Source organism: Pipistrellus hanaki (assembly GCF_964339955.1).
Source record: "Pipistrellus hanaki genome assembly, chromosome: 8".
Classification (NCBI taxonomy): Eukaryota; Metazoa; Chordata; class Mammalia; order Chiroptera; family Vespertilionidae; genus Pipistrellus; species Pipistrellus hanaki.
The window spans coordinates 79,145,453-79,160,222 of NC_140510.1; the positions used below are offsets into that span (position 1 = coordinate 79,145,453).

At 38.5% G+C, this 14,770-nt stretch overlaps 1 protein-coding gene across 30 annotated transcripts in view; it reads left to right on the forward strand.

Moving 5' to 3' along the window:
- The window catches only part of MAP2 (microtubule associated protein 2), a 223,386-nt gene that overhangs the window by 110,307 nt on the left and 98,309 nt on the right, over positions 1-14,770 (forward strand). For 29 of the 30 annotated variants that reach the window (XM_084892944.1, XM_084892945.1, XM_084892947.1 and 26 more), the window contains one exon: positions 3,200-3,267. The gene's annotated coding sequence lies outside the window, so the exon portion shown is untranslated. Of the gene's footprint in view, positions 1-2,770; positions 2,923-3,199; positions 3,268-14,770 lie in introns of those variants that run through there. The other variant, XM_084892958.1, reaches the window with a different exon arrangement.

The window sequence follows — 14,770 nt, forward strand, 5'->3', positions numbered from 1 at the left end:
GGATTCACTGGAATCTGAAATCTTTTGTAATTATTACTTAGGGTAATTATATACTTTTACTGTGATTTATTTATTTTATAGCCGAGGCAGAGAACAGTAGTGGAGGTAGCAGCATCACAAAGGCAATATGGCCTGGCCTGTAGATGAGTTCACCTAAAAGCAATGAGTCATAAGAACTGAATATTGACAGGAACACTTTAGAAAGTAAATAAAAATATCCAGATGAAAATTCTAGTCACAATTTTTATTCAGTAGTTCAGGAAGATTTTAATAAGTATTGCATCCCCTTAATGGTTATTTTGACTTATAATATTATTATTATTTTAATTTTACTTGGACTTCCAATTTCCTGGCTTCACTATTTTGGGTAATCCCAAGGAGGTTCACATTTTTTATAACTAGCAGGAACCTTGGGAGGCCAACTCAATTCAAGTGTTGAATTTCCCTTTTAAAAATTGTATTAAATGTATTGGGGTAAGATAGGTTAACAAAATTATATAGGTTTCAGTTTTACAGTTCTATAATGCATCCTCTGTATATTGCATTGTGTGCGTACCACCCAAAGTCAATTATCTTCTGTCACCATATATTTGACCCCCTCTATCCTCTTCTGCCTCCCCACCCCCTTTTCTCCCAGGATAACCGCCATGCTGTTGTCTGTGCCTGTGAGTTTTTGTTTGTTTGTTGCTCTCAGCTTTATATTCCACATGTGAATGACATCATATGGTTCTTGACTTTCTATCTGACTTACTTTGCTTAGCATGATATTCTCAAGATTCATCCTTGTTGTCGCAAACGGGCCAGTATTTTATTTTTTCTGATGCAATTGCTCAGTTTCATGCTTGCAGGGAGAATGATGCCAGGGATGATAGAATTCCTACAATGTGATCATTAAGTTCGAGTTCAACAAGATAGGTTCACAGAAGGGCAATCATGCTTGATTCATCTGATTGTCGTACCGGAAATGAAAGGACAGTGGTGACATAATCATCTCGCATTCTTCAGACCTCATTACAGCACAGATATTAAGCAAAACTAGTTCTGCTTTAGCTAATAAAAGAAGCATTACAAAATCAAACACAAAAGATGTTTTTAGAATCTGTTTTGCTTACAAACAGAAATGGAGATAGCATGGAAAGAAAGTCACTCAAAAAGAAAAGCAGGGGGCCTGAGTCAGGAAACTGGGATGGTGTCTCTGTTGGATCTCTTCTCAGCTCTATGACCTTGGTCAGACCCCCTGGGCCTCAGCTTTCCCACCTATGAAACAAAGGGTGTGGAATAAATAGGCTGAGGGGTGTTCATGATTTCAGGATAGACAGAGGCATGGAGTAGCAGGATCTATTTCATACAGAAGAAGCATAATTTGTATAATTATGGAAGCAAAATTAGCTAGTGATAAAAAATGCAGAAGAAATATGGCTAATGGGGAATGCAAATTGATCGTAATGCATTCAAAATGTACTCTAAATCTGAGACAATTCTTTCCAGAAGGAAGAGAATGAGGCATATCAAAGGTCTCTAAATTTCCTCCTCTATAGTCTTTTTCTCTTTTCTCTATCATCACCTTATTTTTCTCTATACTCTCTGTTTCCAGTAACCATGGTGATGCACCCTCCCAACAACCTTCTCCGCAGACGGCCTTTGGTACACATTGAATTTGCTTTATTCACTGACTCAGGGAGCTAGCAATGCTGCAGAAATTAATTAATTTATTAACATTTTTTCATTCCTTTTGTCCAGGAAGTAAACGTGGATAATTATTCCACACACTTAACCACCCTACATAAGGGGCACTGTAAAATAGGGATATTCAACTGTTAATTTCACTTGCTAACATAAAAGGGACACTGATTATGCCAGATTCAATTCCCTGCCGTGGCCTCGGGGACTGTAAAGTCCCAGGATTCAAGCTGGTTGCCAGCGCCTTTTGCTTTTGTGTATAAATGGAATAAAATGGATTGCGCACAGAAATCACGGGTCAACCTTGGTTTCCCAATCCTCTTGTGGGTTTTTTATTTCTGCATTCTCCCTTGTAAGGAAGACATTTCCAAGTGCATAATTACCCCAGTTACAAGGGGACTGATTTTTCCATAGGAAAATATACATAAGGGTATGCATTTTTCTAATGAGCATGGTTATTTATTTTGGAATATAAATAAGCAGTATGCTATCCTCAGTTTTAAAATATTTTCATTACCTGCCAATGACAAAACATCAAAGAATCTCTGTTGTCATTGATGCAGATAATAAAAATCCCTATAAACTGTCATGGAGTCACATCCAGTGTGTGGAGCCTAACTTATTTGTAATCCTGTATGCCTGAAAACTGCTTGCTTAAGCTGTGTGAGTGTGTGTGTGTGTGTGTGTGTGTGTGTGTGAGTGTGAGAGTGTGAGTGTGTGTGTGTGTGTGTGTGTGTGTATGTGTGAATCACACAAAGGAGACCAGATGATGACATTCATAGGCTTATAGACTCGACTCCGGGGGACACACTTGGATGGAGGCAATTAAAATGCCTGTCAGGCTTTTGGTACCAGCAGCCCCCATGGCAAACCACTGAATCCCAAGCCAGGGCTGCACCTTATTGTCAGTGAATGATGGCGGAGCTGGGTGGCTTGTCATCGTTCTCGAAAATTCCGAGGCTAGTGAGCATTCTCTCTCTCTCTCCCGCTCGCCTTATTTTCCTTTTCGCCACTGCAGGGATGCTTTCTAATTTGCAGCTCCCCTTTCCCTGACACACACACACACACACACACACACACACACGCACACACACACACACACACACAGGAGCTGGTGGCTTGCAGACTGCAGTGTGTCTGGAGCCAGAGAGCAGAGCCAGCGTGTGGAGATGATGCTGAGGGAGGAGGACTCCGCAGCCATCCTCAGAGGCTAGACCGAGTGGTATCACGCCACACACGCTGGTAATGGTCTGGGGTGTTTATATTTTTAATTCTGTTTTTATTTCTCATCTGTTTTCCAAAGAATCTGCTTTATAGGATGTCAGAGTAAGATGCTTTAAAATTCATTACCGAGCTCTCTAAAAATCCAAGTGCTGCATTGTTTGTGCTACAGATCTCAAGGCAGACTTATTGTCTGGGTGTAAAGAATGCACTTGCTTACTGGTGAGTTAAAATTTTCCATGTTTAGGTAACAAGTCTATATATGTGTGTTTTTTTTCCTTTTGCTTTGTTTCGGTAGATTCTTCCGTTTGCTGTCTGTCACCGAGGAAGCGTTGATTGGGAATCACCCATTCAGAAAATTAAAAGGTACCGCATGTCTCGTTTATATGTTTAAATGAGGGAAAATCAAGGAGGAATTGGAATGTTTTTCTTTGCAGTAATCTCTCTGTGCCTGGTCTTTTATCCTGACATGGGTCATTGTCTAGAGCATGTCTGATTTCCTAAGGAGAATGCCATTTTCCAAGGCTGTTTTATGATTAGATAGCTACAGAATTGTGTCTTTTGCCTGTGTTGCAAGTTATTAACAGATATTAGTATGTCTGACTTATTGTTGGATTTTTATCACGATAATGGCTAAAAATATGCAAAATTCCCTATCTTACTGAAAGTGCAATAATTTGAATTTAAGAGAAATAGACTGATTTTATTTGAGGAAGTCTTGTTAAGAAGTGATTTTTTTTTTTTAAGTGGCTAAATGAAATGGCTGTTCTTTCCCAAGTAGAATGGGTGCTAGAGAGGAAAGCCCAGGAATGACTCAGTATTGTTGGGTTTTGTGAATAAAAGATTGTCATTTAGTCACGGATATATTAAAAACCGAGGTTGTTAGGTATTAAAAGAACTGATTTTACATACACTATATTTGGCATTGACAGCATGAGACAGTAATCCTTCATCTTGCCATGAAAGCAGTTGAATCCATTGATTGATCTTGGGCCTTATGCCTTACAGAAAAAATATTAATTTTCAAATTCAGCATCAGGATACATACAGATTCGAGATGACAAATATGGGTATTATCTTTTTTTTTTTTTTTTTCATTCCTTAAGGTGATCTTTGCCTTTCACATATACTCATGTCAATAAAATCTTTATTTGCAATTTGGCTTTAAAAAAATGGAAGACATTTTCTACCTTGATGAGAGGATAATCGATAACGTCATTAAAGCCTTTCCTTGGCATTCGCATAGTATTTTCCCTCAGACTATGGCACAAAATATTTTACGCAGTAAGGTTGGCTTTTTCGTTTGTTTTGTTTTTTGCTATACTTAAAAAATGGCTAACGTTCAACTACAGATCCTGAAATACTAGGAGTATGTGAATGTTTATCTGTGAGCATGAATATTTGTAGCAGCTGAAGGACAAGAGACCAATGCATTGTCCTCCTTTAATTTTCTCTGCAATGTGTAATTATGAGAACCTTAATTTATTCATCCAGAAGCAGGAAGAGCCTTGCTTCTGAGGGTGGTTATTGTGGGAGAGGGGGAAGGGGCAGATGTCTCTGTCACCACCCTTCCAGAGAGTAGGCAGCATCATAAAATATTTTTGCACAAGAGAATGAATTTGTTAAGATAAATCACTGTGCTCTAAAAAAGGGAAATTGCAGTATTTCAGATACTGAATAAAATTTAATAGACTAGTCTGTTAGGTTCATCTCATGTATTCAGAGATAGATAAAATATATTGCACTTTTTCTTCAGAAATTACTCAGGAATCATATATGAAATCCCCCAACAGGACATGCCATTATTCCTGTAAAATCCTTGGGATCATACTCTCTTGTTAGGTTTCACTCACAGTAAGTGAAAACATTTTATATTTGGTGAAAACAACAGCCCTCTATTTGGTATTTTCCCATCTAACTAAATCCATACAGTATATATTTCATGTGAGAATCTGTTTCCTAATTTTCAGACTCATTTAGGAAGTCATTATATTAATTTTGAACTCTGGGGTATTTACAGGAATTGGAAAAAGATGAAATTACTATCTATCCACCAAGAAGAGGTCTTTACTCTATTGTCAAGAAGACCTGGAACTAGAGAAGTGGCATATGTATTTATTACCTTACCAAGAGTATCTTGGTCTCTAAATTTTCTATTACCATTTAAAAATTCATCTAGGTGTTGATATATATATTGTGTAATAAACCAGAATTTATTCAAATAGTCTCTTACATTGTCAAATCACAGTAGAATTTGACTGCTGGACTCTAAAGGAGTTGGGTATCTGTATCATGGTTTTTCTAACCAACATCTGGGCATTACTTTTACCATTAAATTCCTTTTCTGATTTTTCACTGTACCTTCAGCTCATAGCATAATGCCTTGACCACAGTAGATAAATAACTACTGATTTAATTATTTGATGGATAAATAAATTTTCTGGGAAAATCTGCATTTTTCCTCATTACTTTTCTGTTCTTGTTTTTCATATGGTTCTGCACTGTAATCTTTTTTTTTTTCCAGCTACCTAAAATATTCATAATAAGCCCCTAATTTATGGTAATTAATTGGCTAATACCAGGTTAAAAAAAAATCTGAAAATGTCTCCTGGCTCCATGGAAAAGTATTTTTCTGGTTTTAGGTTAAGATGGAAGAATTTTTTAAATGTCCCTTTCACTTTCACCAGCTAGGGGGGAAGATGCCAAGCTGCAGCATGAGCTTTGCTTTATGGACACTTCCTAAATATTCCCAGGCTTGACATTGTTTATTGCTCTTCATGACTTCAGCCAAGATTTTGCTGCAGCACCGGGGTGGAGGCCCTCCCCTCTCCCTCTTTGTAAATGCAGAGCTAGAAATGATGTCAGAGTCTTCCTGATCGCCTTCTTGCTCATTATGGACTAGTTCAGTATGACATCACTTTATACATATCTATTTAAGGAATCTATAAAGAAACTTCTAGAATCATAATAGCTTTAGGGAAATTGTTCTTGTTGTCCTTTATCTCTATTAATAAAACTATAGTTTTTTGTTGACTATGTGCCAGATAATATTCTAAGCCCTTAACACATGTTGTCTCGTTTTAACTCTCAGTTACAATCCTGGGAAGTGGGTATGGTCTCCATATTGCAAATGAATGAAATGAGACTTCAGTCGGATGATCAACACAAGTCTGGCCCAGAGTCCTTCATATTAACCACAACATATTACTTTTTTCTCCCAGTAAATGTTTGGCTCATAGGGATTGTTTTAATGTTTTATTTATGTATATGGTTTATATGTTGCTGCAAGAAGGTTAAAATATCATGCTTGTAGATTCTTATTTTCATATACATAAAGTAGAAGTAAATAAATCTTAAAACACATTATAATATTCAAGCTCTGATATATTGTATATTGTATATTTTAATATATATTTCTATTTGACCCAAGGAATTTATTCTTTAAGGAGCGATAGCAGGAAGTTTTTAAATAAATGCATTAATAAAGCATTTCCTATGTCATTACAATGAAGTTGCATTACTGAATTACATAATCTATGTGAAAAAAAAATTAGCCAGAGAATTCTTTTGCTAAATAACATGAGAGTTGTTTGTTTTTTGAAATTTAACTAATGACAGAAGTTTCAAATGGCCAAAATAATAAAAAAGCAGGGAACAGTATCATGAACATTTAAAATAACACATTCATCCTTAAGTAACACTTACTAACCCAGGGCACTCACAATTACACAAATATACGTTAAGATGTTCTACTTGCAAAGGAGTGTATGCAACAAAACACTTCTGGAGCTCAATGGGACCAGCAGAATAAGTCAAGGATGCAGCACCGATGCTCGTTGGTACTGTAAGAACCACATGAATCACTTCTCAAGGGACTTCACTACATGGCAGGATTACTAACAATTGAGAAGGGACTCAACAGGAAACACATCATGGAGGCTGAGTCTGTTGAGATGGAACAAGGGTGAATAGAAGTATTCAGGGAGAGAGAATGCATGGAGGAGCTCCAGGAAGAACAAATACTAGCAAAGGAACCAAAGGAAGTGAGCATGCTTGGCAGACATCGACTAATTTCATCTGTATTCTAGAGTGCAGGCAGCAGGGGAATCTTAGTAGATAAGGATGGAAAGGTACAGGAATACAATTAGGTTGTACCATATGAAATGGATAATATTCTACCCTTTTGAACTACAAAATAAAATAAAAATTTAATATATATTTGTTATTGATTTCAGAGAGGAGGGGAGAGGGAGAAAGATAGAAACATCAGTGATGAGAGAGAATCATTGGCTGCCACCTCCAGGCCCCCTACCAGGATCGAGTTTGCAGCCTGGGTATGGGCCCTTGACTGGAATTGAACCCAGGACCAGAACAGTCCTCTCTATCTGCTGAGCCAAACCAGCTAGGATGCAAAATAAAAATGTAATTCAGTTCAATCTAATACATTGGAAAGGGATCTTAAATGCGAAGTTGAGGAGGTTTTTAAAATCTGCATTCAATGGAAAGCCATTGAGTGTATATTGAATAAGAGACCATTATGATCTCAATTGCATTTTCCGATGACTTTTTCATTTAGCTGTGTGAGATAAATTAGAGTTGTGTGTGAGAGCATGTTGAAAGCTGTCATAGGATAATTCAGGAAAATTGAAGGCTCATAGGATAATTCAGGAAAAAATGAAGGCTCAAAGAGGGCATTGATGGTGGGTAAAAGAAGAGGCCATGGCAATGAGAGATGTTTTTCACTTAAATTAATATACAGAAAATAGCCAGTTATTGACTGGTAGGAGGAATGAATAAAAGAAGGACTCAGTGGTGACTCTAAGGTTTGAATTTGATAACTGGAAACACAAAAGGAGAACGGAAGCTAAAAGCTACTTGAGGAAAGAAACCCTCCTTTATTTTTACTACATCCTGTTCTCCAGCAGACTGGCTAGTACACAGTAGACAGTCAGTACATGCTGACTGAATTAGTGGGGCAAATTCATGCTCTTTTCCTGACCTCGTGGAGCTTTCCTTTTAGAGGAGGGAATAGTCAGTAGGTAAACAAATTAAATTAAAAGATTGCTCAGGCAGCTGTGCAGAGAATAGATGATAAAGGGGTAAGAATAGATGCTGGGAGATAAGCTTTGCAAACCTTACAGCAGAGAGGAATCAACTGAGATTAAATACAGATTCAGAATCAGTAGATGTGAGGATAGGCCTGAGATTCTTTTTTTTTAAATTTTAATTTCTTTATTGATTATGATGTCACATAACCGTCCTCATTCCCCGAGATTTTTTAACAAGCTCCCAGATGACATTGGTGTTGACGGACTGTGGACCAGGCTTGATTAGAGTTTGGAAGGCAAATGTCCAGACAAGGAAAACTAGGAATGATTGGAGAAGCCATTATGAGCGAGTTTCATTCTTTCTGCCCATGCTTATTGCTTCCTTTGCCATAGTAAGCATTCTTGTGGCTCAGGTTTGGGGATGAGATTGCACAAAATTCTTTCTGTGCCCGTTTCTTCACTCTCATTCTGCTGCCTGCCTCATTACTTCTTTGGACTTTTCACCTCCTCTCTGCCTGGATGTTCAGCATAGTACTGGCCTGCTAACTTCTCTGGCCCCCAAGCTCCTGACATCTCTCATGTTCCTCTGTGTTTAGTAGCGAAGCTTCTGGGTTTCCACATCCCGTCTTCTGGCCACTCACATCTTACACAAGTGTTGGGAGACTCCACTTCAAGATATAGGGAACTTTTGAGGATAGTGTCCTATTTAAGAAATGCATTTTCTCCAGCAGAGTAATTTCTTTTTGGAGGACTGTTTTGGCTGATGGTAGTACCTTCATGCTTCTGAAGGAAGGATGATGCTTAGGATGTTCAGGGGGGCTGTGTTCACAAAAACCCTGACAGATTCTGTCTGGCGGGGGTGTTGTCTTTCTGCCTCCACTGCTTGTGTTCCTTTGTAGCTACAGGAACATGGGAGCATTTACTGGTTTGATTCCTCCCACACCACACTTTGCCGCTGTAAAATATCTAAGAAAATAAAAAAAAATCAATAAATATGGCTCACTCATCCATCAAGGAAGACAGCTTACGTGCATATGAAATATCTGTGATGTCCTTGTACATACCAGTATCTATCCTTTGTTTAAAGGGCTGGTTCTATCTCTAGGTCTGGGTCTCTGGACCTGGGCACTGTCATTTTGTAATTTGGTGTTTCTTTTAAATGGCCAAGTAGGCATGAGCAGTGTCATTAGAAACTTTAAATTAAAAATTCTAGTGAAATATCAAATTTATTTTCATATGAACAGAAGTCAACTTAAGTTGGTAACTACATTTCTTCAAGGAGAACATTTAAGAAACGTCCATAAGGGGAGCAATCATGTCATAGACATCCTAGTACTTCCTATGCTGTCTACATAGAAAATGCCCTTGATACATATGTCACATTGAAGCTAAGACAATGAATGGGGTGTGTGTGTGTGTGTGTGTAACTCTAGTCTTTCTGCAATGGACTGTGCTAGTCTTCTTTGCATTGTCAAACTGGAACGATTAAAATTTCCAGAATTTGGATACCACATCTATGGGCTTTAGTCATTTGTTCAATCATTAAGTCTTAGAGTAACACAAGATAATTTCTGGCAGAAATTCTCCCTCTCAGAAAAATTGTCTAAATCAATTCTCTTTTTGAGGATTTCATTTGGGTCTGCCTTGGATGGTTTGAATTAACCTGTCTTCAGATTCTCTCCTGGTGTTAATGACTCTGGATTATGACCATTTAAAGCAGCTGAAAGTATCTTGATCCACATCTGGCAGTTGTTAAAACAAAGCTACTCCACTGAACACATTAGAACCAAAATACATGTCTTCACATTGTGTCAGAATTTAGGAAATGATGTTTCTTTCCAGGAAGATCTTATGTTTTATTTCCGAGGTAAACAATGTTTATATTTAATTTCCTTTAAATTTTTTTCCTTGCTTACTATAAGTCTTTCTTGTGGTAAGATTTCATAGTTATGTGAACAGAGTGAGATACAACACAGAGGCATTAAGTATTCTCTTCAAACAATGCCTAAGAGCAATTGGTTAGCATGATTTTGAGCATATTGCAGTGAATTTGTGATATTCTAGGATAAAACACACACACATAAATAGATTGCCTATATTTTTAATAGTGGGGATAGAAAGCCCTAAAATTACTGACCTTACAAGATCACATTTGTACTTAAGATCTAACAGTGAAAAAACAAGTAGAAATTTCTGTTTATAACTCATGGTCCTATGAAACTCATATATCTCTGGTCAGACTGCTGGACTTTCCCTCTACAATTTGGTGGCTAGTCCAGTGCGTCAAAGGGAAATAATAAGTGTAAAATGTAGCTTAATGTGTGCATGCAGTTCAGTTCTGCATTGTATATTATACTCACAAACCCACTCTGGTTGTGGACTTTGGATTATAAAGTTGTTGGAATAATGAAACCATTTAGACTTTGAGAAAAATAAAGAATTCTGTATCATTTTTTAAGTCATAGAATGCATTTTCTAGTTCATGATATTTCTTTTTTTTAAAATATATTTTATTGCCTTTTTACAGAAAGGAAGAGAGAGGGATAGAAAGTTAGAAACATCAATGAGAGAGAAACATAGATCAGCTGCCTCTTGCACACCCCCTACTGGGGATGTGCCCGCAACCAAGGTACATGCCCTTGACCGGAATCAAACCCGGGACTCTTGAGTCCGCAGGCCGACGCTCTATCGACTGAGCCACACCGGATTTGGCTAGTTTATGATATTTCAAACCTCACAACAATCCCTGGAATAGAATGGCAGCTCTTGTTCATTACATATGACAAAGCTGAAGTTAGAAGACTGCAAATGGCCTTCCGAAGTTACCCCACTAGAAAAGTGGTAAACCTGGGGTTCGTTTGCTTGTTCTAACCCAAAGCCTTTACTTTGAACTACCACACAATCAAACAGATAAATGAATATATTGTCCTAAATCTGGACTATTTTAATAATGCACTTTATTGCTAAAGTAAAGAAGCAATTCCAAGGTAGCCATGATCTTCACTAAGTGGATTGCCCTGCTCGCCCCCCAAGACTCCTGCGCCTAGAGTCCTAGAATAGTGGACATAATGGCGCAATATGAAAAGGAGCTAAGGCTAGATACATCACAGAACATGTAATCTTAACTGGCTTAAAAACATTGGATGGAGGGATAGATTAATAATTAGAATCCATTGCTTAGTTATAAGTTTCACACAATTTTAAGCAAGTGATAAGCAATTCAGCAAGAAACCAGGAAAGCAAAGAAAATTGTTCTAGCTGTAGAAAATCAGGTTTTTGGAGAAACATTTTTAAAAGCAGGTATTGTGATTTACCTGTAAGAACTTACTAACAAGAACTTCGAGCTGGAAGCTGTGAATCCCGGTGCTGATCTCGGATGTAGATGGAAGGGTAGCATAGTAAAGAAAATTGCCGAAACTGGTTTGGCTCAGTGGATAGAGCGATGTTCTGCAGACTGAAAGGTCCCAGGTTCGATTCCGGGCAAGGGCATGTACCTTGGTTGTGGGCACATCCCCAGTAGGGAGTGTGCAGGAGGCAGCTGATCAATGTTTCTCTCTCATCTATGTTTCTAGTTCTCTTTCCCTCTCCCTTCCTCTCTGTAAAAAATCAATAAAATATATTAAAAAAAGAAAATAGCCACCTCAGAGGTCACTGAGTAGGGTTTCAGTGCAGACACCCATAGGAATGGGTCCCCTGAGTTCATTCTTCAAATTCTCACTCCCACCCCCCTCTTCCCGGCTCTCATAACACGCCAGGGTTGCAGAAATGCTTTTATCTGGTTTCCCTGCCCTGATCACCATCACCCCATTAATCTCCCAAAGTGCAACCTTCTTCTTTGTTATTTCCATTTTTCTCCCCTCAGTGATTCTCATTTACTCTCTTGAGCTGTGCTGGTCAATAAATATGGTAGCACCTAGCTCTATGCAACTATTTAAGCTTAAAATTTTTTAAATAAGAAATAATTAATATTTCATTTCCTTAATTGTAACTAGCCACATTTTAAGTGCTCCATAGCCATATTCTTTTCATAGAACATTACATACTATGTTATAGTACATTTCCATCATCACAATTTTTTATTTTTTTAATATGTTTTTTTATTGATTTTTAGAGAGAGAGGAAGGGAGAGGGAGAGAGAACTAGAAATATCAATGATTAGCTGACACACTGGGGATCAAGCCCACAACCTGGGCATGGGAATTGAACTGTGACCTTGTGGTTCATAGGTCGACACTCAACCACTGAGCCATGCAAGTTAAGCTATGATCACAGTGTTCTATTGGAGTGTGCCATTCTGGAGCGTAACTAGCCTCCTCACCAAGCATTCACAGATGCACGGACTTCTTAGCCCTTGCTCATCTCTTGGCACAGGCTCTCCACTCCACAGGCTTCTCTGCTGCTCTTCCTCATCATCATTACTAACATTAAAATTAAAATAATAATAGCTTACATTTATTTAATGTATATTATGTACCAGGTACCGAAATTTTCTCACATGCTTGTTTAAAAAAGAAAGAAGGCCAAGAAGGAGGAGGATAAAACCCTGCAGAATAGTTTTTTATCCCCATTTCACAGATGAGGAGATGAGGTTGAGTGAAATTAAGTGTATTTCCCAAAGATAAATAGCTAATAATTGGTGGTGCTCGAAGGAAAAGCTAGGTCTGCCTGGCCCCGGAACTAAGCCCTGTCCCAGTTATTCTTAACTAGCAGCAATTTGCTCCCTCTGCCAGGGGTCTTCTGGAAATGTCTGGAGACATTTTGATTGTGTTTCTGTTGTTCAGCTGCTGGTTTTGTGTGTTTTTTTAAATTTATTTTTTTTTATTGTGGGCTGTTGTTTTATTATAAATGAAAAACTAGGCTGAAGGTCAGAGGTAGCTGTTGTAAGTTTCCTCTGCGATGTGCAGATCTGTTTGCCCCTCACTGTGACCGCAGGTCTGGGCATTGGCAGAGTCTCAGGAAGCAGCCGTCCAGGTCCAGAGGAGCGTGGAGATGAAACCAACAAGTGAGCAGGTTGGGATGCTCACAATTCCACAGTGGCTTTAATTCCGCACCCACTGACCTAGACCAGACCAGGCTTCAAAACTGATGACCAGCTTTCATTAATGACTAGTCCTGGTTTTCACCCTGAAGGGCAAAGCTTCTCCTGTCTGCCGAAAATATAGTAGCAAGGGAGACAAAGGAGATAGGGTTTCTGTTCTGAATATGTTCGGAATGAATTGCCCTGATAGTGGTCCTCCACTCCCCTTGTGCTCCACTTGAAGACTCTAAGCATGGCATTTCTCCAGGTTTCTTTGCTATTCAATGATGTACTCCCACCAACAGTTTTCTTCATCCCCCCTCCCCCACTTTTCTGTCTCAGCCCATCTGCATTCTGACTTCTAGAATAGTTTCAGTATTCTTGTTAGGTCATTCCTTTCCAACATTTTAAAAAACAATTTTTAATGACAATTTAGAGAAAGAATTATGTATAACTCTTCCATCAATGACCGTATTTAATTTCCTTCACTATGATTTTCAATAACATTAATATCAGTATATGTTTGCATTGCATTCTTTTGCACTAATTATATTGTTCTACCTCTACTATTTATTAGCTAGCTGGAAAAATTGCTTCTTTGTCCTCTGCCCTCTTTTTATGTAAAATACAGATAATAACCAACTTTGTGTTGAGAAGGAACATAGGAATGCATGTGGTAAGCTAAAAACATAGACTATAACTGTAAGCTATCATCACATATAAGATGAGAGTAACAAATAAATGGAAACCTGGAGATAAGCCGTAGTGCCAGCATGTCTCACTGTTATTGGTGCAACTCCCACTCAGTCCTGGGAGTTGGGTCCTTCCAATATCTTGAGGAAAAAGAATTTTCTGAAGCAGGCACAGGAGGATGAGTGATTTTTACTTGTGTGGAATTATATCCCTGCATCTGTAAGTCCCATTTCCCTTAATCCATCCTGGAAGATGTGCAGCTAGGGATCCAGTAGAACTGGAAGCAAAGCCAGTGTCCAGAGTGTCCATCCCATGTTGGAACGGGGTCGGGTTTAGCGTTTGGCTAGCTGCAGTCCATTAGTCCTGTGTGGGGTCCACATGGCGGTGAGCGATGTGGGCACGTGCAGGAGAGCCCCCGGGGAACTGGGCATGAAGGGCACCATGCCAAGAGGCAAGAGCGTGAAGTAAGAGAGCGAACCCCTTTGTTTAAGAGTGAAGTATCTCAGCTCTTCCTGCACTTGCAGTGGCCATGCCTCCTCCGGCCAGAGATCTGTTCCCAGATACGACTGGCAGACAAGCACCTTCCCTGTGTCACCCAGGTTTAACCGGGTAGGCATCCAAACTGGAGCTTCCTGGCAGAGTCAAACATTATATAGTAAAACACATGACTATAATATTTGGCCTTCCCTGTGCTCCTTTCCAGTTATTAATAACTCTGGTTACATTACAGTGGTATCACAGCCAGCATGGTTCATTTTTCATCAGGAATGAATCCTGGCACATCTTAACCACCCAACATGCATAGTTTACCTTAGAGTTCAGTCTTGGTGTCATTCGATGGGCTTGACAAATGTATAGCAACATCTATCTATCAGTAAAATACCATGCAGATTATTCATCTCTTATGCCCCACAAATATTTACTTTTCTTGTGATCATATACTACACTTTAATTTCAGGTTTATTTGTGTGTTTATTTTATTATTATTTTTTTAATAGAATTCTAAATTACTATTTGGGAACACATCCTAGAAAATATGAAGGCTTTTAGAAAAAAAATTTAAAAACAGTCTCTATTTATAAAGCTGTTTATTACAATTGCCTTTATCCCA